This window comes from Petaurus breviceps, unplaced genomic scaffold (genome assembly GCF_028583685.1).
Source record: "Petaurus breviceps papuanus isolate PSGF00001 unplaced genomic scaffold, PetGlider_PUasm1.0 559, whole genome shotgun sequence".
Lineage (NCBI taxonomy): Eukaryota > Metazoa > Chordata > Mammalia > Diprotodontia > Petauridae > Petaurus > Petaurus breviceps.
The window spans coordinates 1,215,559-1,240,079 of record NW_027186377.1 but is presented as its reverse complement, the minus strand read 5'-3'; positions in this window follow the sequence as shown (position 1 = coordinate 1,240,079).

The following is a 24,521-nucleotide window of genomic DNA, read 5'->3' as shown; positions in this document are numbered from 1 at the left end:
ACTGGCCCAGGAGTCAGGAGGACCTGAGTTCAAATCCAGCCTTGCATACTTAACACAAAAATGAGCCATGTGACCTTGGGCAAGTCACTTAACCCCAACTGCCCTCCAAAAAAGCAAAAAAAAAGAAAGATAGATAGTTAGACTTACTGAGTCCAAATGACACCCGGATGCCATTGGAGGACAATTGCACAAAATGGAGCTCAATGTCATCTCTATGCATCAAGGGAGAAGTAAAATGTTGGGGTACACTGCCTTTTATTTGGTAGCCATACTTACTCCACCTAGGGGAAGTGATGAGAGATGTAAGGCGAGGCCAGAACACTGCAGATTAAACAGTCTCCCTGGAGAATGCCTGGTTTCCCATGAATTGTTGTTGACATTGTGGTGTGGGTGGCACGCTTTCCATTGAAAGCCATCTTCCATGTGCTTCTGTAATGCTTCAGTGTGCTCACCCCTCAGTGATGGTACCTCTGACCAGTCTGAACTGTCCCACCAGCAATGGGCTGTCCAGAGAGAACCTGCCCAGAACCTCCTCCTTGGGGGTTCCCTGGTTACTTGGCAGGGATGCTCCAGAGGGCATTCCCCCCTGGGGGGGAAGACTGGATGGTACCGTAGTGCTGGGATTCAGCCAAGTCTGAGCTAGAACGAGCAATCCCTAGGGCTTTCCCTTGGCATTTGAACAATTTCATAAAGGTCCCTCTGCCTTTTATGAATCGATGCATTGAAGGGAATGAAATCGGAGGAGTAATGTCATGACACCTGCGACAGTACAAAGAAAAGCAGTTCTGAGAGGCTCCAGGCCTCACCGAAGATCGCATCCACTCATGACTTCACTGGGCTGAGCAGACCAGACCAGACCAGACCAGACCAGCGTGTGTTGCTTGACTGTCCTGCTTCCAAGGGAGGGTGGGATGGAGTGTTGCAATATGTGTTAGAGGGTAGTGAGTGAGATGCAAAGAAGCAAGAAAAGAACATCCATAAAACACCGAAAATATGCAGATGAAACCCACAGGAAGTTCAGGAGGGGCCACAAGCAAACAGGCGGTTCTGTCACCCTCTTGTTAAATGGAATACATGCTCAGAGCATGAAGCCCTAACTGCCCACAGGACTTCACGACATCACAGACACGCAGCTTGCTTGTTCTTTTTGGATGTTGAAACACTGGTGTTTGTTGATTGTTCCTGAGCCCACCATAAAACAGAACTTTAAAATAAAAATGAAGAGCCTTGTTTGACCCATCTCTCTTGGCTTCACCAAAGCTTTCCACCTTCCAGATGTCTTGTCTTCCCCTGTGGCAAAGACATCTGGGGTTACTAATATGAGAAATGAGTCCAGCAGCATGTTAACAGGCTGTCCGAGCTGGTGAAATTTCTCCTTTCCTCTTTTCATTAAGTCCTAGTAATTAGGTGTGAGCCATGGGCTTGAGACTTCTACTACTTTCCCCCAGAGTAAATGCCACAATTAGCAGCTGCAGCAGGCAGCAGCGGAAACCACCTAGTCTTCAGGAGCACTCAGACCAAAACTGAGGATTGCCAGTGATTGGGGGAAGACAGAATGGAGGGGGGAAGGGGTCTCTGGGATAATAGCAAGGGAAGCAGAAAGGGAAGGAACCTCCTCCCCCCTCCCCCCGACCGGCCCCTTGTCAGGTCATGGTCCAGGGCAATCTCAGCCAAAGCTCCAGTGAGACAGCCTTGGAGGGGGGCACTCTCAGCTTCTGGAGGGCTGGCCAATCTGGAGAGGGAATTGTTCTCCAGGTTTCTTTGGAAAGCTTCTCTGCTTTACCCACAGCCCATTGAAAGGATTAAAGGAAAAAATTCTGGTTTCACCTCAGTCCATGAGCTATATGCAAGGAGAAACAGTGTCTCCCCCTTCACCTCACCAGCCAACAGAATTCTCAATGGTTGTGAGTTCCAGGCTTTAGTGTTTCATCTCTGCTCTGCTGATCCCACCCTCTTGGTTTCTTGATGCCATGTATTCAAACGAGTGCTGATTGTGGCCTCTCAGCCACCAGAAGAGAGTGTCTCAGGCTGTAGCAGCTTGTAGGCACCATATCTCAAAAGTCCCAGCCCAACTCTTGGGGCAGTTTGTGATCTGTGCCTGAATGTCTACCAGGAAGTTCAGAACTTAATGGCAATGGAGGAGTATAGCCAGATCAATCCTTGCTCCAGAGCTTGGGCTCTTCTATCCCAGGGTCAGTTTCCTGCCTTTTGTGAAGTCATACTCGAGCCCTTCTACTTCCCATATCTCACAAATTCTATCTCCATTTGTGGTTACTATAAAACCCAAATTATTGTGAAACACTTGCTACCGAGAAGAAGCAGGAACAATGGGCAAGAATGGAATGGCATCTGAGGTATGTGGGATATTTATTAAATTGTGTGTCACCAACACTTTCCTTCCCTCCTCCCTCCATTCCTTCCTTCTTCCTTCCTTCCTTCCTTCCTTCCTTCCTTCCTTCCTTCCTTCCTTCCTTCCTTCCTTCCTTCCTTCCTTCCTTCCTTCCTTCCTTCCTTTTCTTCCTTTCTTTGAAGAATGCTGGAAGAAAAATTAAATGTTTGCAAAGAAGGTTGTTAAGCTCCCTGTGTTAATATTAACAAGCTTAACTGGCTGTGTATCTGCCAAGGGGAATCATTGGGTTCAAAGCCTGGATTTACATCTCAGCTTTGCTTCTGGTAGCTGTAGGTGCTTAATGAATGCTTACTAATTGATCTCCCTCCAGGTCTCAGTTTACTTCTCTGTAAAATGAGGGAGTTGGGCTAGATAATCTTTAAAGGTCTGTCTTGCTTTGTGATTCTGTAAGGGAAAGAAGTTAACAGAACAGGAATTTTAGTAGGAATTTTTTGGGATGGGGGAGGGAATGGAAACTCCTTCTTGGAATAGGCATGGACAATTCCTTTGCAATTTGCTGCTTCAGAGCAGGCCCTGAAAGCTTTGCTGGAGTCACCCAACCAAGACAGGTAAAAGGCAGAAGCTGATGTCAGACCTTTCTGACTCTGAGGCTGGACTTCTATCTTTGTACCCTGCATACACTTGGTGAGACCGACAGCCCAGAATTTAGGAGTTGGATTAAGCAGTGACTTTCCCCCCAGGTCCTTCTTTCTCCATCACCCTGTTTACAAAGGAGTGAAGTTCCAAATGATGCCAAAGCCCAGCAACTGCAGAGAGAGGCAATCCACCCCCAGCAGCCTGGAGCTGAAGGAGGAGCCAGGACACTGGTCAGGGGAGGGAAGAGAACACACAACCGTTTTCAGACATATGGGAGCCATCTGGTTTGCAGGCCATGAGCTGATTTTTTCTTTATAGGGACTTGGGAGGATCATAGGATCCTCTCGCCCATCCCCCACCCTGTTGCCACCTGCACAAATCCTCTACAATGACAATGTGTGCAGGAGCATCCCACCTTTTTTTGAATAATGGTAATAGCAGTTACACAGCACTACACAAATGCTATCTCATTTTGTTCTTGCAAGAACCCGGGAGGTAGGGGCTGTTGTCATTTCCATTTGCTAGATGAGGAAACTGAAGCAAACCTCACAAACACACAAACGGCAGGTGTCTGGAGCAGGATGTGAACTCTGGCCTTCCGAGCTGCTCCCAAACCAATGCTCTATTTACTGTATCTCCTAATTGTCTCTTAAAAGCCCTAGAAATCTGAAGCTGGCAGTCCAAGGTGACCATTCCTCTTTTCAAGAACTCTAACGATCCTAGCGCGGCTCTGTGGGGCCAAGGATAAAGTCAAATGCCTCTACCACAGGACAGCCCTCGATTATTGTCAGTTAGCATTTCCTCTTCAAGTCCTCTTTTCTCCAGGGTAGATCTTCAACGGTCTATAAGCCCCAGGACACTCAACAGTGACATCCTCCCGAGAATGTGCTGCCGGAACGCCTCAAGCCCAGTCCCAACAACTGCCGCCGTCTCCCCAGTCCTGAGCATTACACTTCTCTTAATGCCTGTCCGGCTCCCATTGGGCTCCCCTCTCACAATGGTAGCTCATTCAAATTCCCAGGTAATTTTCCTATGAACTCGTTTCCAGCTGCATCTCCTCATCTTGTCCTTGGGTCACGGATCTTTTTTTTTTTTTTTCTAACTGGAGTATAGGACTTCACCTACAGCTCAGTGCAAATTTAATGGGACCCAGTAAAACAATTAAGATCTTAGACATGCAGTAAATCTTACAGCTTGCTGCATATTTTAATGTGCAATGTGTCCTCCCTTGCCTGCAGTCTTATTTTTATATGATTTGGCATCAAGTTCCCAAGATTTTGACATGTTTGTTAATTTCATCTTGAATCTACATCTTTAGCCCATTAAATTTTAAGCACACATTTGATGAAAAGTACATTTTTCTTAAAAAAAAAAAGATTATTTTATTACCCCCCATTACATGTAAAAGTGATTTTTAACATTTGTGGTTTTTTCTTAAGTTTTGAGTCCCAAATTCTATCCTTCTTTCCCTTCCCTCCTCCCACCCTGAAACTGTAAGTAATCTGATGTAGGTTATATGTGAGAAATCATGTAAAACATTCTGTACTAGTCATTTTGTGCAAGAAGACTTGAAAAGGAAGGAAGAAATATAGTTTGCTTCAATCTACAGTCAGACTCCATAGTCCTTTCTCTGGATGTGGATAACATTGTCCATCATGAGTCTTTTGGAATTGTCTTGGATCCTTGCATTGTCGAGAAGAGCTAAGTCTATATATGGTCATCACACAATATTACTGTTACTGTATACAATATTCTCCTGGTTCTATTTACTTCATTGTGCATTAGTTCATATAAGTCTTTCCAGGTGTTTCTGAAATCCTCCTCCTCATCATACCTTATAGCACAATAATATTCCATTACAGTCATATATCACAACTTGTTCAGCCATTCCCCAATTGATGGGCACCCCCTTAATTTCCAGTTCTTAGCCACCATAAAAAGAATAGCTATAGTTTTTTTTTGTAAAACTGGATTCTTTTCCCTTTTCTTCTTTTTAACAAGTCAATTTTTCCAAGTTCAACCTATCAATTTTCAATGGAATTTAAATCAGGTGAGTTCCAGGGCTAATAAAGCAGCTTATTTCCATCTCTTGGATGAGCAGATTAGTCTTTGGTGACCTGGGGAGTGGCCTGGTGTAAGGGCCCTCTGGCAGACTTCCCTCTATCTCTGGAGATATCTGCCACCCTGGAACAAATCTGTTTCTTAGGATGTCATCATATTCATCAGAGTTCATTATTTCCTCAGTGGAAATGAGACTTCCAGACCCATTGGAAGTAAAAAAGAAAGTCTCCAAAGCATCTTTTTGCGTGTGTTTGTGGGGATGTTTTAAAGACTGAAAAAGATGCCTGAAGTCCAGGATTATTTGGGTTTCTTCTGAAACTGGTTTTGGAATAGGGAAGAAGGAGAAATGAATAATTATATATATATATATATGTATGATGTACTACTCTGTATGTATTATGTACTATTTTATGTACCATGAGGAGGTAGCTAGGTAGCTCAGTGGATAGAATGCTGGACCTGGCATCAGGAAGACCAGAGTTCAAATACAGCCTCATATACTTACAAGCTGTATGACCCTGGGCAAGTAACTTAACCTCAGTTTGCCTTAATCCACTGAAGCAGAAAATGGAAAACTGGTCCAGTATCTTTGCCAAGAAAACCCCATGGACCATACTGTCCATGGGATCAGGAAGGTTGGATATGACTGAATGCCAAGAACTGTACTCAGCACTTAAGAAAACAATTATCTCATTTGAATAGTTTTGTCAGCAAAAATGACTTCTTTCTGGTTTTCAGAGCTCCAGTCTTTAGACTGTCTTGCCCATGACAAGAAAGTTCCTCTCTAGCTCCCATAGCCATAGTTAGGGCTGCTTTTTAAGCTGCTTTTCTCATTCTCCTCCAACTTCCACAAGTCTATACTGCACTAGAAAAACTAGTGAAAACCTCTCTAGCTGTCAGGTCCCTTTCAAGGTCTACACCTGCTTTCTGAAGACTAATTAGGACTGTTAGCAGTGATCATTGACTGATCTTGGTGTGCCAGCTAAGAACTACTTGTTGATGGATTGATTTTTGGCTTTATGAACCTTAGCACTTCAGGGTGACTGATCCTCTTTGTGAGCTTGAAATGATGCTTGGATGCTTAACTTCCCCACAAAGACATCCCTGAAACACACCAGCAAGGGCTCTGCTTGAGTGAGAGAGCTAACCCAAATAGAGAAAACAGCTCAATCTGATTGCACAGAGGAAATGGAGGGGTAAGAAGGCTGAGTAGCTTTCCTAAGATTACATGCTGTTACAGGCAAAGGCAGGACCTGAACCCAGGGCTCCTTCCATCCAAGAAGCCTTGTCCTGTCCCCAGTAGCAGTTTGGTTCTAGGAGGGAAGGGGCAGAAAGGTCCTTTCATCTGGAGGCAGAGTTCTTGGGTTTGGAGCCCAACTCTCCTGCTGACCATACAGGAAATGCTGAATGACTTTTGTTGGCTACATCATGACTTTGAGCAGGACCCTTCCCTGTCTCAGTCTCCTCTATAAAATGAGGGAATTGGACAAGAGGATCCCTAAGGGCAATTCTTACTCTGGTCAGTGACCCAGAATCCTGATTTCTGGACGTGCTGAGCAGATGGGAATCTGCCCAAGCAATCTCCCTCACCTGACTGCCCAGGCATATCTGCTCTTGGCTTAGGGTGCCAAGCTCATTGTACCTGAGGCAGTTGGCCAGTCAAGGCTCCTTTAGCTAATTACCAGTTTCTTCAGTATGACTCACAAGTGCTCTAAACTGGCATCTTGCCCATGAGTTCACTCCTGCCTCCTCTGTGATCATGAGACTGGGAAAGAGGAGCCAGGAGATCCTTTGGCCCTCTGGTATTGTCTGTTTTCAGCACCTTCTTCTTCATTCCCAGCAGTCTGACTTCTGAACTCCTCATTCAGCAAAACTGGGATCTCTTCTTGCCATATCTAATGACTTTTTTCAGCCTCTATTCTTTTTGAACTCTCAGTCATCTTTGAAGAAGGGAGGGAACAAGCATTTATTTAGTGCCTACTGTGTGCCAGACAGTATGCTAAGAACTTTACAAATACTCTCTCATTTTTTTCTCACCACTCTGAGAGGTAGGTGCTTTTATTATGCCCATTTTGCATTTGAGGAAACTGTGTTGACACCCAGGGTCACACAGCTAGTGTGTGACTCCAAGGCCAGAACACTATGCAGTCCTGTGTGCCTTAGTTACTTTCGACACTTTGAAACTCTCTCCTCCTCCACAGACCATGCATTTAATTTTGGACATGTTGAGTTTCAGATGTCCACTGGACATCTAGTTTGAGATGTCTGAAAGGCAGATGGAGATTCGACACTGGGAGGTCAGCAGAGAGAATGGGGCCAGGAAGGCAATTTTGAGAATCATCAGCATAGAAATGGGAATTAAATCCCTGGGACCTGATGAGATTCCCATGTTCAGGGAAGCACCCAGGCATTGGTCAGCTTGCCCCAGGCCAGTGACCACTGCTGTCCCCAGTCCATTGTCCTACAGAAGTTCCTCAAGTTCAAAGCCCTCATTTTTGAGAGGAAGGAGCAGAGGCCCAATGGTCATGAGCAAGTGTCAGAGGGCAGGTTCAGATGCCAGTGACACTAAATGTCACAGGTCACACCTTGGGCTCTGTAATGGGAATGTTTGCATTCCCATTACAGGCTCCTAAGTGCCCTTGAGTCATTTTCCCTTACAGGTGAGACCATGAGTCTTCTGTCCAGCCTTAGAGCTGACAGGACCTCAAAATCTTACAAAAATCAATGTTGAAAACTATCTTTACATGTAATTGAAAAAAAGAAAATACTATTAAGTACAAATTAAAAAAAAAAGAAATGAGGCAAAGAATAGCCTCTTTAACCTCCGCAAAAGCCCCAAAGCCTGGCACACAGTAGGTGCTTAATAAATGCTTACCCCCCTTCTGCCAAAGGATCACCCAGCAAGATTTTTCTTGGGAGCTAGTGCAGCCTCGACCTTAAGCCTGATTCCCTTTGCAGCTCTCACCTCCTACTCATCAGAGATTTAGACTAAATTCACCAAGCTGGAGTTTCCAGAATCTACCTCCCCTCACCTTTACAAACTGAGTCCATCCTTCCACTTCCCGAGCTCCCCCCCCCCCCCCCCTAGTGCTGCAGAGGCCCCTGAGGCGGGGTCAGCCTGCTCCCGAGCACACTCTTTCAGGATTCTGGAACCTAGGCCCTCTAGGCCAGTGCCCTGAGCTCATTTGGTGCCAAGCGGTCCCTTGGCCCGTTCCCTTTCCTGCGCACAGCAGTCCTCTTTGCCGAGGGCCTGCCTGGTCCTCAGCCCACCTTGGCTTGAACCCTTCCAGTGACAAGGAGCTCACGGCCTGCCAAGCCGGCCGCTTCCCTCTGGGTTTGCTCTTCTGATTAAAAAGCTCTTTGATCTACTGAGCCGGAACTTTCATCCATTGCTGTTCATCGTGCCCTTTGTGGCCAAGACGACAAACTAATCCTCCTTTTCCTTGACAGCCGGCCCATCAAGCACCCCAAAACTGGGTCGTGCCCCCTAAGCCTTCCCTTCCCCGGCCAAATATCCCCACCCCTTCAGAAGTTCCTAATTGGACACGGGCTTCAATTCCCTCTTAACGATGTTTGTTCAGCCCTTTTCGGTCTGAAAACCATTCTCCCTGACAAAGAAATGGAAGCCAATTAGCCCTGGAATCGGCCCGTTTTCTCTTTGTTGTCTGCTAACGTCATGCAGTCCATTCCCCTCCCTGCGCCCCTTTTTATCTCGTTCTCCCCGCTGCAGACAGAGCCCGCACTGTGTGGTCCTTGGCGCTTCTCACAGCTCCTTCTGGGATCAGACCCTTCGTAAGCACAGGGATCGCCTCTCCAGGGACAGCCAGGGCTGGGTGCAGGAGCACTTCTTGATTATTTGGTTCCGAGGAGGAGACCCCGGTGTCAGAGGGAGCTGAGGGTTCATAGAGTACAGCCGCTCCCCAGAGCTGGGGGAAACGGCGGGGGCCTTCCCACAGACTGATGGGGCTTTCTCTGAAGCATCCCTCATCGCTTTGCCTCAGCTCCTGCACCGGGCACGAGGAGAGCAGGTTCAGAAATCCCAGAGGATCAGCCTCCTTTGGGCCTCGAGCCCTCAGGCGAGGCTGGCAGGATCCCATGCGGCGGCCATTTAGCGGGCGGAGAGCTCCGCTTCTCTTTCCTGCTCCCCCGGGAGCGTTCCTGGTTTTCTGTCCCCCGCTCCCCATGTCCCTAATGAATGTGCTACCAAAACGTAGGGCTTCCTTTAACTGATGGAGTCTGGGGAGGGCACCCGCCTACCCTCCTACCCACTTGGGCAAGCTTTGGCAAGATGCCAAGAGATTCCTGGCCATCGGGCACACAGGGCATGCTTCTGGAAACCAGCCAGAGCTGTTAGGTGGGGACCAAAATGAAGGTGCCCTGAGCAGAGACAAGGGCTGCATTGCAACAATCGGGGTCCCAGGCCCAGGGAACTCAAGGAAAGGAAATGGTGCCCCAGCCTTGGAGACCAAAAGCTAGACAGGAGGCTATCCGTCCACACTCTGAGCAGCCGGTGCGGCCGGGGAGCCTTGGCCAAGGGTTTTCATTACTAAGCAACTTTTGGATGAGAAGTCCAAGCGCTTGGGCTGGGGGAGCCTGTGGTAATAACTCCATAATAATGGGTGCCATGTGGAGGGAGAGGCGAGCCTGAGCCTCGAAGGAACATAAAACGGGGTTTGTGTTTTCAGCAGTTGAAGAATGAAACAAAGCGAATATTTGCCGCACCTGTAAAAACATATTTGATCATAACGCGAGCCCGGCATTCTGAGAGAGGGATTCATATTTCATAACTCGGGTTCAAACAAGAAAAATGATTATAATGTTAAGTATTTCCTGAGTTTATTTTGATGGATGACAGAGTAAGCACTGTATCCTTCACTCATTAAAACACAGATTGGGGTAATTTAATAAATGAGCTTAATGCACAGATGGGCTGGGCTGTCCGAGGAAGGCGGTCTATATTAATCACCTTCCTTCTATATGATCCTCTTTTATATTTTTTAAAGAAACTTTCAGGAGCCAAGAATTGTTTCGATTTGCACACTCCAGGACAAGTACTCTGTGTCCGGTAGGTCTGTGCAGGCGCTCTGAGGAGCTCCATCGGCCCCTCCCCAGATGCCCAGGTGAGGGGAGAGTGAAGGCCATCGGGCCACTCCTTTCTGTGCTTCAGTTGCCCCACAATAATACCTCTGCCATGTACCTATGTGGGGACATGAGCTCGGGCATCCTGCTCTTCTCCAGCCCGTCCAGGACCCCTTTGGGACAACCACTCTCCCTGGCTCCCCCAACCACTGGGCTCTCGGGCCTTTTCTTGTGTTTCTCTCAGCCTTGCTCTCTTAGAGGCTCTGTGCTGCTGATTCTCTGCCCAGAGGTTCAAGATGGGGGAGGATGGGGGGGGGAGGCATTCCCCTTCCTAGGCTTTCCCTCAGAAACTTAGGCGTTCTTACTCTCCTTAGACTCTTAGAATATCAATGCCAGCCCCAGGCATCTTAGAGAAAGTGTTGTCCCACACTTTATCCTTGCTGTGGCTCAGTTGTTTTAGCCATTCCAGACTCTTCCATGACCCCATTTGGGGTTTTCTTGGCAGAGATCCTAGAGGGGTTTGCCATTTCCTTCTCCACTCATTTTACAGATGAGGAAACTGAGGCCAAACAGGGTGAAGTGACTTGTCCAGGGTCACACAGCTAGTAAGTGTTTGAGACTGGATTTGAACTCAGGAAGAAGAATCCTGATTCTAGACCCAGCTCTCCACCCACTGAGCCACCTAGCTGCCCTTCGTCCTAGAGAGGAGGAAACTGAGGCTCCCACAGGGAGGGGCCTTGGCCTGAGTCCCCCAGGGAAGTGGTGGCCAAGCCATGTTGGTTGTTCCCAGACCCCAGGGCATGCCCTCCTGCCTCTGTGGGTTGTTTTCTCATGTTCATGTAGGTCAAGGCTGCTAATGGTATAGTGGAGAGAGCTCTGGGCCTGGAGTCAGGAAGATCTGAGTTCAAATCCCACATCAGACATTTACTGGCTATGTGACCCTGGGTGAGTCATGTTGCCTCTGACTGTTTCAATTTCCTTAACTATGTAATGGATATGATAGCACATACCCCACCAGACTATTGTGAGGATCTGGTGGGATAACACTTGTTGAGTGTACAGTGATAGCACAATGCCTGGCACACAGTAGGTTCTGTATAAATGCTTATCACTGCCCCCTATCCCACTGTGAGCTCCTGGGGAAAGGGACTACCTTTTATTTCCCAGCTGCCAGCACAGGACTCACATGAATGCCATGTCCTTCCCTTTAAAGGTGGTTCACATCACCAGCCTCCAGAGACAGAGGCATTTTCCCTTTGGAAAAAGAAGTGAACTTGAAGAGCTCTGGATGGGGAGGGAGGCAGTTCTGCCATGGATGGGCCTCCTGGCTCCAGGCCCCTCCCTTGTGCCCACTCCTCGTGGAGGACAGAGGCAGCCTTGGCCCTGGAGTCAGGAGAGGCATGGAGGCATGTGTCGGCTCCTTTAAGAGGCAGAGGGACAAGGAGATTGGCTGGATTGCTCCTCCTGCTGCTGGCCTGGCAGCCAAAGCCAGGCTCCATTCTCTGAGACTGCTTGTCATTTCTAAGTGGGAATCAGGACAGGCTGGGACTTCCTGAGGCCCATTGGCATGATGACTATCCCCTAAGATGAGGGACACAAAGCATTCTGCAGCCCTGGGATGACCCGCTGGCTGCTGGTGTCCGGCCTGGCCTCTGCTTTTTATGGGGGAAGGCAGAATTGAGGATGGACAGGGAAGAGCTTGCCCAGTCACTGCTGTGGTTCTCCATCCCTTCCTTGGCTCAAACCACCACCACGGTGAGGGTTGCCATCCCTGGGACTACCAAAGACCTGTGAACTTCAAAAAGATATTTGGATGACTGTATTTCAGTGGAACTGGCCTCCTTCATGATCCTGTGCATTGTATTATATGCAGTTAGAAGCATGCTTTGAGAAGGGGTCCCTAAAGATATTTGGATGACTGTATTTCAGTGGAACTGGCCACCTTTGTGATCCTGTGCATTGTATTATATGCAGTTAGAAACATGCTTTGAGAAGGGGTCCCTAGTGGGAGAAATGGTTATTAACCAACTGTTAATATTGGGGAGGACTTTTTCCCTTCCTATTTTCTCATTTAGAGATTAGGTTAAAGCTTATTTCTCTGAAGAGCAGGGCTGATGTTGAGATGAAATCTTGGGTGAGACTTATCCAACTGGGAAAGATTAGATCTGATCAGAGGGTAAAGAGATTCTAGCCCAGGTCAATTCCAGCCCATTGTACTCTAGTCAGACAGGTCTGAGGGAGGTAGACCTCCACTGTCAATTGCCTAGGATGGGGTGGTCTGGGTAGGGACTCCTCTCGTCCTCCCAGACTGAGGGATCAGCCCCTTAATTACCCAGAAATTATGTCTCGAACTTTTTCTACATCCCACTAGGCTTTTCCAGATTGGCTGCCCAGGATGGGGATGGTCACAACCCAGAAGATACTCAGACCCTAAACTCCATGAGGGCATGGCCAGGTCTCCCTAAGTGCCCAGCATACTCAGACCCTGTCTATCCAAGGCATGTCTGAGCTGCTCTGGGGGCTCCTCAGCCCTCATCTGGCCTGGAGGGACCCTCCAAGTTCACCTTTGCTGGATTGGGTTTCATTCGTCATGGGTCTTAACTTACAGCTGTTGTTAGGCCTACACCTTCTTCAACATGAGCTTTCTTCAGGCAGCATCTGGGTTCTGGTGTTGGAACAAAGCTCTCTTTCATGGGTCACCTTGGATGGGGAGGACAATGATGCTCCCTCTACCCAAATGAAGTCCCCAGTAGCCCCTGACTGAGTCAGTGATTGGGTCAGTGCCCACGGCCTCCTTATACATATGCCCCTTACACACACACACACACACACACACACACACACACACACACACACACACTCCACAGGGACAGTAGAGCTGCTGCAGACAGAAGTCTCCTATTGGGGTGGCCCAATTATCACATAGGCCATTCTGTGGACAGGTAGCAGCCTGCTGTCAGTCGCCTGTCTGCAACAGGCTTTGGGCATTCTCATTCATCACGGCTGTGGTCTGAACTCTGCAGCTACAGACAGTTTTCATCTCGTTGGCCCAACAGTGGCTACTACAGCGTCCTCTAAAGCCCTTTCATGTTGTTGATAGACCCTTTCGTATGGGGCTGCCCACTTGGGCCCAGGACATGCTTCAGAGAAATGACTTATAAGTTTCCTGAAGTGAAGGTTCGTCTTATGAAAGTCAGAAAAGGGCCGTGTGTTCCCTGCCAGCAGCCAGCCCTAAGAGGCAGAACTCTGGACAGGAAGGACCACTGGCTTTGCATGCAGAGGGGCTGTGTGATTGTTCCCTCTTCCTCAGTGGGTCTCAGTTTCCTCCTCTTTCCCACATGCCTCTGGGCTCTGTCTCACTTGGAATGGCCCGGAGCATTGAGACAGAGTTTCTTTACTCAGCTTCTCTTTCTGAGATGCTAATAGCACCCCTGACTCTGAGCAGGGCTAAGCTGTGGGAGCACAGGAATAGGAGAGTCTCTTCCTGCCTCCAGGGAACCCCAATTCTAAGTGGTTGAAATGAGACTTACGACCAGAACAATTCAGACAGTGGAAGTCAGGGTCAGTTTAATTCAGGGCTCCACCTTGAGGCTCATAGAGCAAAGGTTTCAAAGGCTGCAGTGATGGAGGAATCCGTGGGCTCTCTGGGAGGGCTCCAGGGAGTAAGGAGTACATGAGCTAAAGGATGGGGTCCTGTTCAAGCCTGAGCCCTCCCGTCCAGTCAACGGCCATGTCCTGTTGACTCTTCCTCTGTTGTGTCTCCCACAGCCATCTGTCATCCTCATTCCCACCACACCCACCATGGTTCCAGACCACCTCACTTCCTGTCTGATTAACAGCTTAATTTCATCCTAACTTTTTTTTAAATCAGTATCTTGAAGAAAGACATCCATTCTGTTGAACACACACCCTGGGAGGGATGGCTCCCCATTGGAGCCCAGAATCCTCCAGGCTCTGGACCAGCTGGATGAGGGCTTGGCAAAGCACAAGCCTGAGGGCTAAACTGGCTGCCACCTGTTTTTGGGTGGCCTTGGAGTTAAGAATGGTTTTGCATGTTTATGTTACTTTTACTTCTGGTTTTTACATCTTACCTCCCATAGGGGCCATTGTTTGCTGTCCCCTGGTCTAGACCATTCATTCAAATTCAATAACAAGCCTTACATCTGGACTCAGAAAATCAATGTGACAAGTACAAGATGAGAGAATGTTGTTAGATAAGTTTGTCTGAACTGCCCCCCCTTCACAACTGACAGTCTGATTTTGTGGGAGAAGTCTATGAAAGAAAGAGCAAGAAAGGAGGATGGAGCTAAATGATCATGAGGAAACAGTGCAGGCAACTGGGGGAGGGTGGTTGGGACTAGTGGGTAGGTCAGAAGATGAATGGGGGGAGGGAGGAGAAATTTGGCAAAATAGAAATTGAAGACAATCTGAGGCAGAAAAATCTTCAGGCTCAAACATTAGCCAAAAGAGGAGCCAGATGGAGGGTAATTGAGAAGATAAAATGAGCAGAATCTGAAAGCGGTAGACTTGAGAGTGATAGCAGAAGGTCGAAGGCCATCCAAGGCAAAGCATGGAAGAAAGGACAATCAGGGAGATGGAGAAAATGGACAGGTGGACTGGGCCAGTTGGTGAAACAGAGAGGAGACTGGGCAAGTGTTCTGTGATTTGATATGGATTCTGGGAAGCCGTTGTCCAGAGCCCCCCCAGCTTTGAAAAAACCCAGATGTTGAAACCCAGATGTTGACTGGATATGGATGTAATGGTTGGACAGTTTGAAATCTGTCTACTAGATCTGTTTCTGTCTTGATAACTCTGTCTGTGTACTTTGAAGTTCGGGGTGCTGACCTTTTCCCCTGAACAAGGTAAACGACATATGTCTGACTGATTAAAGTGAGCTTGTTAAGCCATTTTGAGTTGCTTTCCTTTATCAAAGCAGATCCAAGAACCTGTGTGGGCAGCCACCCTGAGGACATCCGCTTGGGGTGCTTGCCGCTACAGCAAGGCAGAAGAGAGGCTGAGCGTCTGGCATATGGTGAGACAAAGGATCTCAAGTGCTATTACCTCATTGTTAGGATGGGATCGTCGCTATAAAAAGTTTTAACCAAGAGCTTAGGGTTGAGCTGTCAACATTGACAGAAGTTCAAAGAAATGAGTCAAAATGTCTGTCACACATTGCGGGCAGGAGGGGAGATTGTGCCATATTTCCATCGTGGTCTGTGTTCCAAGGATAGGCTGATCTCCTCCTGGAGGAGATGTACTTGAAGAGACTCTGCGAATGCTTCTCCACACTGGGAGTTGTTAGAAGAAACATGGAAGATTTCCAAGGGAAAAAAAGGGGAATCCATGGTGGGCCAAGGAAGACTGGATCTGTACTAGGCTGGTGGAGAGCAGGAAGGAAAAGAGAAGCTCTACAGTGAGAGTTTAAAGGTGGGGCAGTGGGTAGTGCTAGGCCTGAGCTCAAACCCAGACTCAGATGATTATGAGCTGTGTGACCCTGAACAAGTCACTTAACAGATTGCCTCAGTTTAAAATGGAGAAATTACAGCACCTGTCTCCCCAGGTTGTTGTGATGATCAAATGAGATAATAATTGGAAGCCCTTAACACAGTGCCTGGCACTGTTATATAAATGTGAGCTAAAAAAATTAAAAACGAAGCAGATGTAAGACTCATCCTGTAGAGGATGGAGATGATGCCATGAGATGGAAGAGGACCCCAGAGCAGAGGGGTGACGGCTCTGTCCAGGGATCTGTTTGATCATTGAGGTCAAGGCATCTTTTCTAGTCAGCCAGCTCTCGTGACATCACTTCCCAGTCTTCTTTTGCCCAAGCCTTGCCCCTCCTTTGTGTCGTAAACCTATGTAAGCCCCAGCTCAACTCACCTTGGGGAGTCTCTGCCCATGTGGGTGGGGCTCCCTTGCCAGAGAACTCAAACCCCAAGACAAAACGTGAAACTCTGCGGTCCCATTATTCCTGCATTGCCAGCAATCTCGAGTTTCTTTTATATTCATCTCCTTTACTATTGTTTAATTCTTTTAATTTAAATCTCTGAGGTTCTTGAGATTAGCCATGCCATTTGAAAATAAAGGGCTGTGTTTTCCTCTGCTTGTTCTTTCAATCTCTCATCTTATTTTTATAGCATTTCTAAAAAGACCTTAAAACTAGCAGTGACAGTGGGCATCCCTTCTCTAGTCCTGATGGCGGTGGCTGAGCCCCCGTGTTTCTCCACTGCAAACAAGGCTAGTTCTTCGTGTCCTTTCATGTTAAATGACTGCTGCATGTGTTTAAAACCCTTTTCTGCATCTATTCTCTATAATCATGGGATGTTTTGTTGCTTTCATTACTAAGACAGTTTATTATATTTATAGTTTTCCAAATGTTGGAGAATAATCCTTGCACTCCTGGTACAAATTCAATCTGATTGCAGTGGAATGATTTTTAAAATATGTTGCTATAGACTCTGATAATAGTTTATTTTTTATTAGAAATACTAGTTTATGATTTTATTTCTCTCATTTATCTCTCTGAAGCCTAGGTACTCAAACTGTTTCAGAAAAGGAATTTTGTCTTTGTTAAATTGCTTTTTAAAACAAATTTAATACTTTATTTTCCCTCAATTACATGTAAAAATGATTTTTAACATTTGTTCTTTTAAATTTATAAGGTTAATGGGATATAAGATCTTCCCTGCCCATTAATAGGCCTCACATGGAGCCCTGAAGCAGAGCCAGTTAGGTTCTGGCCACAGGAATCCCCACACCTTTCCAATTAAGTACTGATTTCCAAGCTTCTCATCACTAAGCCAATCAAGTCTTTGATTGGAAACAGTGTGTATATATATATACACACACACACGTACATATATATTGCTTGGAGGGAGAGGTGAGGGCAGAAAGAGATTAGGGTTGAGAGAGAAGGAGACAGGGAAGAGCTTGCCTAGGAGAATTTGCTTGTGGGGAGGCTTGACAGAGAGACCACTTGGGATGTCAGCGGTCCTGGACTGGTGATGAGTATCTTACTAAACCTTGCTTTTTGCTATCCTAATAGTATCACAAATAAATACTTTGGTTTGTCTTGGAGGAAGAGGAGGGTTTATTATATTTTGCGAACAAACCCTGGGAATATGTATGCGTCTGCATAGCAGATGCTGTGGGTATTGAATTGGCATTACAAATTTTGAGTTCCAAATTCTCTCCCTCCCCATAAAAAGGGATTTAATAGAGTACGTTCCTTCTCTATTTTTTCAAATAATATGTGGAGTTTTGTAGCAAATACATAATGCACTTTCTGAGGCCACTCTTCCAAGTGGGCAGGTAAACTCAAGGTACTGATTCCCTAGAGGATGAGTTTACTACTCTTGGGGCTTCAAGGGTAAAGAGGTAACCCCGAGGAGCTGCAATTCCAGTTCTTTCAACCACAAGTCCCTACTGATGTGCTTCTCATTAAGCTAGCCAGGAGCCTTAATTGACTTTTAGAAAAAACATATTTACTATAAAGCATAATAAGACAGCTGGTACATAATATCCCCTCCCCCCTTCAAAAAACCCCAAAGCATTGGGGTACACTCTCTACCAAAAGGGGTATGGGAGAGGGGACTCAATGGAATCCCTGGGGTGTGGAGGGTTAGCGGGTGTGGTGAGGAAGGACTTGGTTGATCATTGTGGGATGAGTTTTGGTAGATTTTGATTTTCCATAGACTTGTTTTGACTTCAAGGTCTCTCAGGGTCTTAGGCAGCACAGGTGAGGGGACAGATGCTTGGAGCAGAAGGAATGGCAGAAAAGCAGACTGGAGACCCTCTGGGATGGCCTTTCTCCCTTTCCCAGAAGGGAGGAGTCTGGTGCTCAATGGGACTGTGGGAGGAGTCAGGGCATTTGGTGCCAGGTCATTGTCTTTCCTTCCCTTAACCCTCTGCTTCTAACTGAGCTACACAGTTTTCATTTATGATCCCTTGAAAGACCAGTATTCAGTATGTTTTCTAATCATGGTTTTTGGGGCATCTGTTGATTCTTTCTTTTTTTTTTTTTTAGCAATCAGGGTTAAGTAACTTGCTCAAGGTTACATGGCCGGTTATTTCTGGGTGTGGTGCTGAGTATCTGAGCCCGGATTTGATCCAGGTCATCCCGACACTGGAGCCGGTGCTCTTACTCGCTGAGCCACCTGGCCGCCCCTAAGCAATTGGGGTTAAGTAACTTGCTCAAGGTTACACGGCCAGGTGTTTCTGGGTGGGTGCTAAGTGTCTGAGCCCGGGATTCGATCTCCAGGTCTTCTCAACACTGGAGCCGGTGCTCTTACTCGCTGTGCTACCTGGCCGCCCCGCATCTGTTGATTCTTGATCTTTCTCCTTGTTTATTTTCCAGGTCAGTTGTTTTTTAAATCAGTAACTTGTATTTTCTTCTGGTTTTGTTCAAATCTTGTCATATCTGTCATAAAGTGACTGATTTTTCTTTGGCCTATTGTAGTTTTCAGGAGTCTGTAGCTTGGAGGTTTTTATTCTTTCTTTTTTAAACTCTCACTTCATTTCTTCTAAGTATTTCTTGAGTTTTCATGGACAGTCTATTTTTTCCTTTCATTCTCTTGTAGGTCAGTTCTACTTCAATTCACTGGAGCAGGGGAAGTTTCTATAGGATGGCGGACTCAGGACCGCCAAGCCCTGAGGTGTTCTGGATGGAGCCCTGCCCTGTCTGCACCAGTCACTGCTCATTTTGGTCACTTGCAAGGTCTCCATGGTAGGTTTCAATTCTCCCTGAGGCTCTCAGGGGAGTCCTCCAACATGGAGTCTGGGAGGATACCCAGATTTCTAATCAAGTCAGGCAGTTGCTGGCTTGCTTGCCCACACTGATGCTGACTTTGGTCGCTATCCTGCCTATTGCCCTTGAGATCTGAGCTCACTTCATTTATTTACTTATTTAATTTTACAATTGTGGGGTAGAAGAAGTTACTGTAGTTTTGCACTGGATTTCTTTTAAAACATATTTTTATTTATTTCATAAAATATTTCCCCATTACATGGAAAAATTTTAACATTGCACTTAAAAAATTTTGAGTTTCAAATTCCTTCCCTCCCTTCCACCCTTCTCCTACCCTTAAGAAGGCAAACAATGTGATGATGATTATACATGTGAAGTTATACAAAACATATTTCTCTGTTAGTTGTGTGTCAAAAGAAAGCACACACACACACCAAGAAAAATGAAGAAAGTAAAAAGAAAATTCTCCAATCTACCCTGAGAGTTCATTAATTCTGTCTCTGGAGGTGGAGATCATTTGCCATCATGGGTTCTTTGGAATTGTCTTGGATCATTGTATTGATCAGAGTAGCTGAGTCTTTCACGGTTGGTTATCATTATACTATTGCTACTATAGTTCATATAAATCTTCCCAGGTTTTTCTGAAACCTTCCCACTCTTAATTCTTATAGCACAATAGTATTCCATCTCAATATCCAACTTGTTCAGTCATTTTGCATGGATGGGCATGCCCTCAATTTCCAAATCTTTGCCACCACAAAAAGAGCTGATATAAATATTTTTGTACAAATTGATCCTTTTCCGTTTTCTTTGATCTCTTTAGGGTATAGACCTATTAGTGGTAATGCTGGATCAAAAGGCATGCACAATTTTATAGCCATTTGGACATAATTCCAAATTGCTCTCCAGAATGGTTGGATAATTTAACGACTCCACCAACAATGCATTAGTGTCCAAATTTTCCCCCATCCCCGCCAACATTTATCATTTTCTTTTCTGTCATGTTAACCAAACTGATAGGGTATGAGGTGATACCTCAAAGTTGTTTTAATTTGCTTTTATTTAATCAATAGTAATTTAAAGCATTTTTCATATAACTACAGATAACTTTGATTTCTTTGTCCAAAAACTGCCTGTTCGTATCCTTTGACCCTTTATCAGTTGGGAGATGACCCATACTTTTAGAAATTTGGCTCAGTTCCCTTATTTGAGAAATGAGACCTTTATCAGAGAAACTTGCTGTAATTCCCCCTCCCCCTCCAGTTTCCTGCTTTCCTTCTCAGTTTGGCTGCATTAGTTTTGTTTGTTGTATTAGATTTCTTGATCATTCTTTGCTCTGGTGGAATTTCTAGGTTTTTAAGGGAGCAGCTATGGGACAGTTGAACAGTCTGCCTCTATTCATGCTGCCAAAGTATTATCACTATTTTACAAGTGAGGGAAATGAAGCTCAGAGAGTAAGATTATGATTCTTTCAGCATCACAAATAGTTTTTATAGGGTCAAGAACTGAACTCAGGTTATTTGACAAGAAATTCAGCCTAGCTACTATATTTACCCACAATTCAAACCATACCAGTGGGAGAGAACCATCTGTAAGCCAGGCTGTAAGAGCTTGTAAGAAATGCTATTGAGTACCGAGATGGGAGACCCTTAGAAACAAATTTAGGAAAGTAGGGGCCACTAGGTAGAGCCATAATGAATGGAGCATGGGCCCCCTTACTAGCTGTGTGACCCTGGGCAGGTCACTTAACTCTGTTAAAGAAGGAAGGGAGGGAGGGAGGGAGGGAGGGAAGGAGGGAGGGAGAGAGGGAGGGAGGGAGGGAGAGAGGGAGAGAGAGAGAGAGAGAGAGAGAGAGAGAGAGAGAGAGGCAGAAGGAAAGAAAAGAAAATGAATAGGTAACTTCACTAGTGAGAGCTTTGAGGCCACATGTGTGCTCATGGGATTCAATGTCAAATGGACTCTGGATACTATTCACCTGGAATGAGCTGGCAGCTGGATGGTGACACTGAGAATTGAGATGGTCCCAGAAGGAATCCCAGTGGGCTTCCCTGCTAGGAAAACAGCCTTTCTTATTTTTTGATCCTGGGTCTCCCAATCTCACCCAGGCCACAAGTACAGTGGCCAGCTATCTTGGCTGCATTTTTCAGACCTGGGCCAGTCTACCCCCCTTAGTACCCTGCTGGCCCCTGCTCCCAGGGGGCCATATTAATGCCAGCCTTCATGTAGACACCAAATCAACCATAATCCCTATGTAGCTCAGGTGATTCACCAACCTCAGCCTGTCCAGTAGCCATGTGGCATTCTGTCTGGCTTAGAACAGACCTTTTTTAGCTCCTTTCATGAATAGTTTCCTTTGTTAGAGTGTCCTGTGCACCAGGACATTGGGGTTGATTTTCAGGAGTCCGTGGAAGTGAGTGTCTTTTGGCTCCCTTGGTGGTGGGCAGAGCTTCTAGAGACTTGGAAGTCCAGGAAGAAAGTTCCTCTGTCAGGGAGAGATGAACCCTTGACCCTGTCTACCTGGTCCTTTGGAGGCTGGGTAGGCAGGTGCTGGACATAACTAGCTCAGAAGAAACTATTTTTACCCAGTCCTACATCCCAGAGCTTCCTGGGATGGACCCTCCTCTTGAGAATGCCAGGCATTTCCCTTTCCATCCTTACTGCTAGTACCCATCCATGAAGGCCAGCCCAAGCCTCCCCGTCCCCACAGAGCCTGCCCTGCTCACTGCAGGTACCAGGGATCTGGCCTGTTTCTTCCCTCCCACTGGGCCCATACTCTTTCCCACTGCCCTGTGTTAATAATTGTTGTTTTGGGCCCCTGAGTGGTGTTGGGGGATCGGGGCTGGGGCTGAGTCTTTGGCTTACACCTTAAAGTAAGTTTTCAGGTTGACCAAAGTGCTCTGGAAATATGTAAGGACAAATTTGACTGACCTTCACAGAGAACATGGAGAGCAGAGACAGCCAATGGTGAAGTAGACTCAGGCCATTAATAGGAAAAGAATATTTTTCCTATCCAAGCCCTGATTGAATCACAAATCCATCTTGACTGACTCCAAGGAGCCTGTACACAGAGACAGAAATCTGCCTTAGATCCCTAGAACTCAGGCTGAGGTGATGTCCCAGGGCTCAGGTTTGAATCATGGCCTCCTCTGGGCCTCTGTTTCCCTTCCTAGACAAAAAAGGAGGACTCGGTCCAAGGTCCCTTCCAGCTCTGAATTGGAGAAGCTAAGACCACCTTGGTCAACCCCAAAGATGCTCAGAATGAAGTCTTCTGAAGAAAGGAAGAAGGGTGGGAGAGCTAAAGGGCTTGGTGCCCCTCTTCCCAGGCCAACGAGCTCCTTGGGATATCCCCACAAAGCCTTTGCCAAGAAGTAGTTAATAAATAAACCCAAAGCCCCCTTTTCCCCTGCCTTGAAGATGTCCAAGCCTGAAACTGGGGGTGGGAGCTTGAGGCTATTTCCTTCCCTCTATCTTCATGGGGAGGGGAAAAGAGGTTGATTCTTACTACTGGGAATCAGAGAGTCAGTGACCTCAGGAATCTCAGGCCTTGGCCAGCCCCTGGTCTTGGGGGCTTGTATGGCAATGCTGAGTTTATGTTGGATTCCTTCATTAGGGGAAGAAGAATTGAGCCTCTAGCTTGTACTAGTGAAGGGCCTTCCATGAGAGGAGCTCCAGGGACAGAGTAGGGAGGCTGGCTTGCTTCCCTGAATCTCAGTCACAGAGATTGGCCAAGGTGTTTTGATTTTTTAATTTAAGCTTACCAGTAATTGTTAGCGTATGGAAGAGTTTAGAACAGAGAAATTGTTTTCATTTTTAACTTGTTCAGTTGAAAATATCAAAAACTTCGGGGTCTCCTCTGGGATTTTCTGCTTTTGCCCAGCACTGGTCATTCTAATTTGTGTGCTGGGAGGAGGGGGTGGATCCCAGTATGGGGTCTGCAGTGACAATGACACTGGCCCTCACGGGGCAGAGGGGATATCGGCCACCATCTCTTCCTGGGCCTTTAATAAAAAAGGCAGCCTTGTCTCCTGCTTCCATCCTCTGGAGGTTTTCCAGCAGAGGGGGTCAGTGAAGGAGGCTTTGAGATCTCTGGGACCTGTGCAGGGTCACAGCAGGCCAGATGTGGCATGGGGACCTAACATGATGGGACATGGTGGGGTTCAGATGTGATGCAAAGCTCTAGCAGCAGAGACCAGCCCTGTGACTTCCCACATCTGCTTTTGATCATGTTGTGGGAAAGGGAACTGTGCCACAGCTCCCCAGACTAATTGGGGAATCTTTGCCACTGAGAGCCTGCCACCTGGTCTGCTGCCTGCCCGCTGGCACTCTGCCGCCCGGCAGGCCTTGCTAGCGGCCTCTTTATTGTTTGCACACGATTCCTGTCCTGCAGTGAATCCTAAGGGTTAGAGACTGAAAAATGCTAACCAGACGGCTTCATGGAGGGGACTTTGATTGAGGGGTGGGGAGTGGGGAGCAGCTCTCTCCTGGAGACCAGCTTGATTGTTTCATTTGGGTGTTTTCCTTCCCTGGGCTCAGAAAGGTGAGACTGGCTTGAGAAAATTAGTGAAATCTGTAGGGGAGAGTGGATGGAAAGAGGGTCAGCTGCTGTCTTTTCTCTGGAGAGGGAGAGAAACCCTCTTAACTTGGAGGAGGATTGGAAGCCAGCCCCACACCAAATGACCTTGACAGGGGGTAATCCCACACGGGCTTACCTTGATGGAGGGCAGCCCCACACTGACTGATACTGGAGGACAGGCCGGGCTCACTCCTGCTTTCTCACTGACATAGACAGGCTTAAACAGACTTGGAGGTTGCCTTATTTTAGACACTAGAGGTAAGAGAACCAGAGAGCCTACAGGGCAGTGACAGGAGCCCTAGATATGCCTTTGGTGCCCTGGGTTCCAGCTCCTCGGGGCCATTTCTTCCCTCTGTGACCCTGGGCAGCTCCTTGCTTCCTGGGCCTTCTCCTTCAGCAAAGTCAAAAGTTGACCTGGGGCTGTCAGGTCTCTTCCAACCTCCCTCTGCTCCTTCTAGGCCTTATGGAGGGAGTGGCCAACTGGGAGCAGAAGGATCTGGGTTCCAGTCCTACCACATGCCCAGCCTGGTGCTGTGACCCTGAGCTAGTCCTTTCCCTGATCAACGTCCCAGGGAAATCTCTAAGGGGTGGTGGTGACTTGCCTCAGGAGAGGGCATTTCCTGACTGGGAGTTCTTTTTCTCAGTGGCCCCTAAGTCCAATTTCTAGGCCTCCCTTTGGAAGGATCACATCCTAAGCTCTTGGTTCCATATGTCTTGAAAGCGGCAACTACCACGTCCTGTGTTCTGCCATGTTCTGGCCCTCTCCCACGGTGAAGTCAGTAAATTTTGCCTTTGATGCCTCCCTCACCCCAGAAGGTCTGAGGGCCTTCCCATTCTCCCTGTCACCCCCACAGACAGACTTCTCCAGAAGAAACACTGAGGCTCCTTGGTCCTCCAGGGGCAGGAAGTGAGAGCAGGTGGTGCCGTCTTGGGGCTGGGCCCAGACACAATGCTGAAGAACTCTCGGGTTTGTGGAGTGGATGATGGGAGGTAGTTGGATGTGTGGAAAGGCTTGTGGCCCTTGGACATACTGCTCTGAAGTCCTGGTCTCTCCTTCACTTCAACCTCCTGTGGGC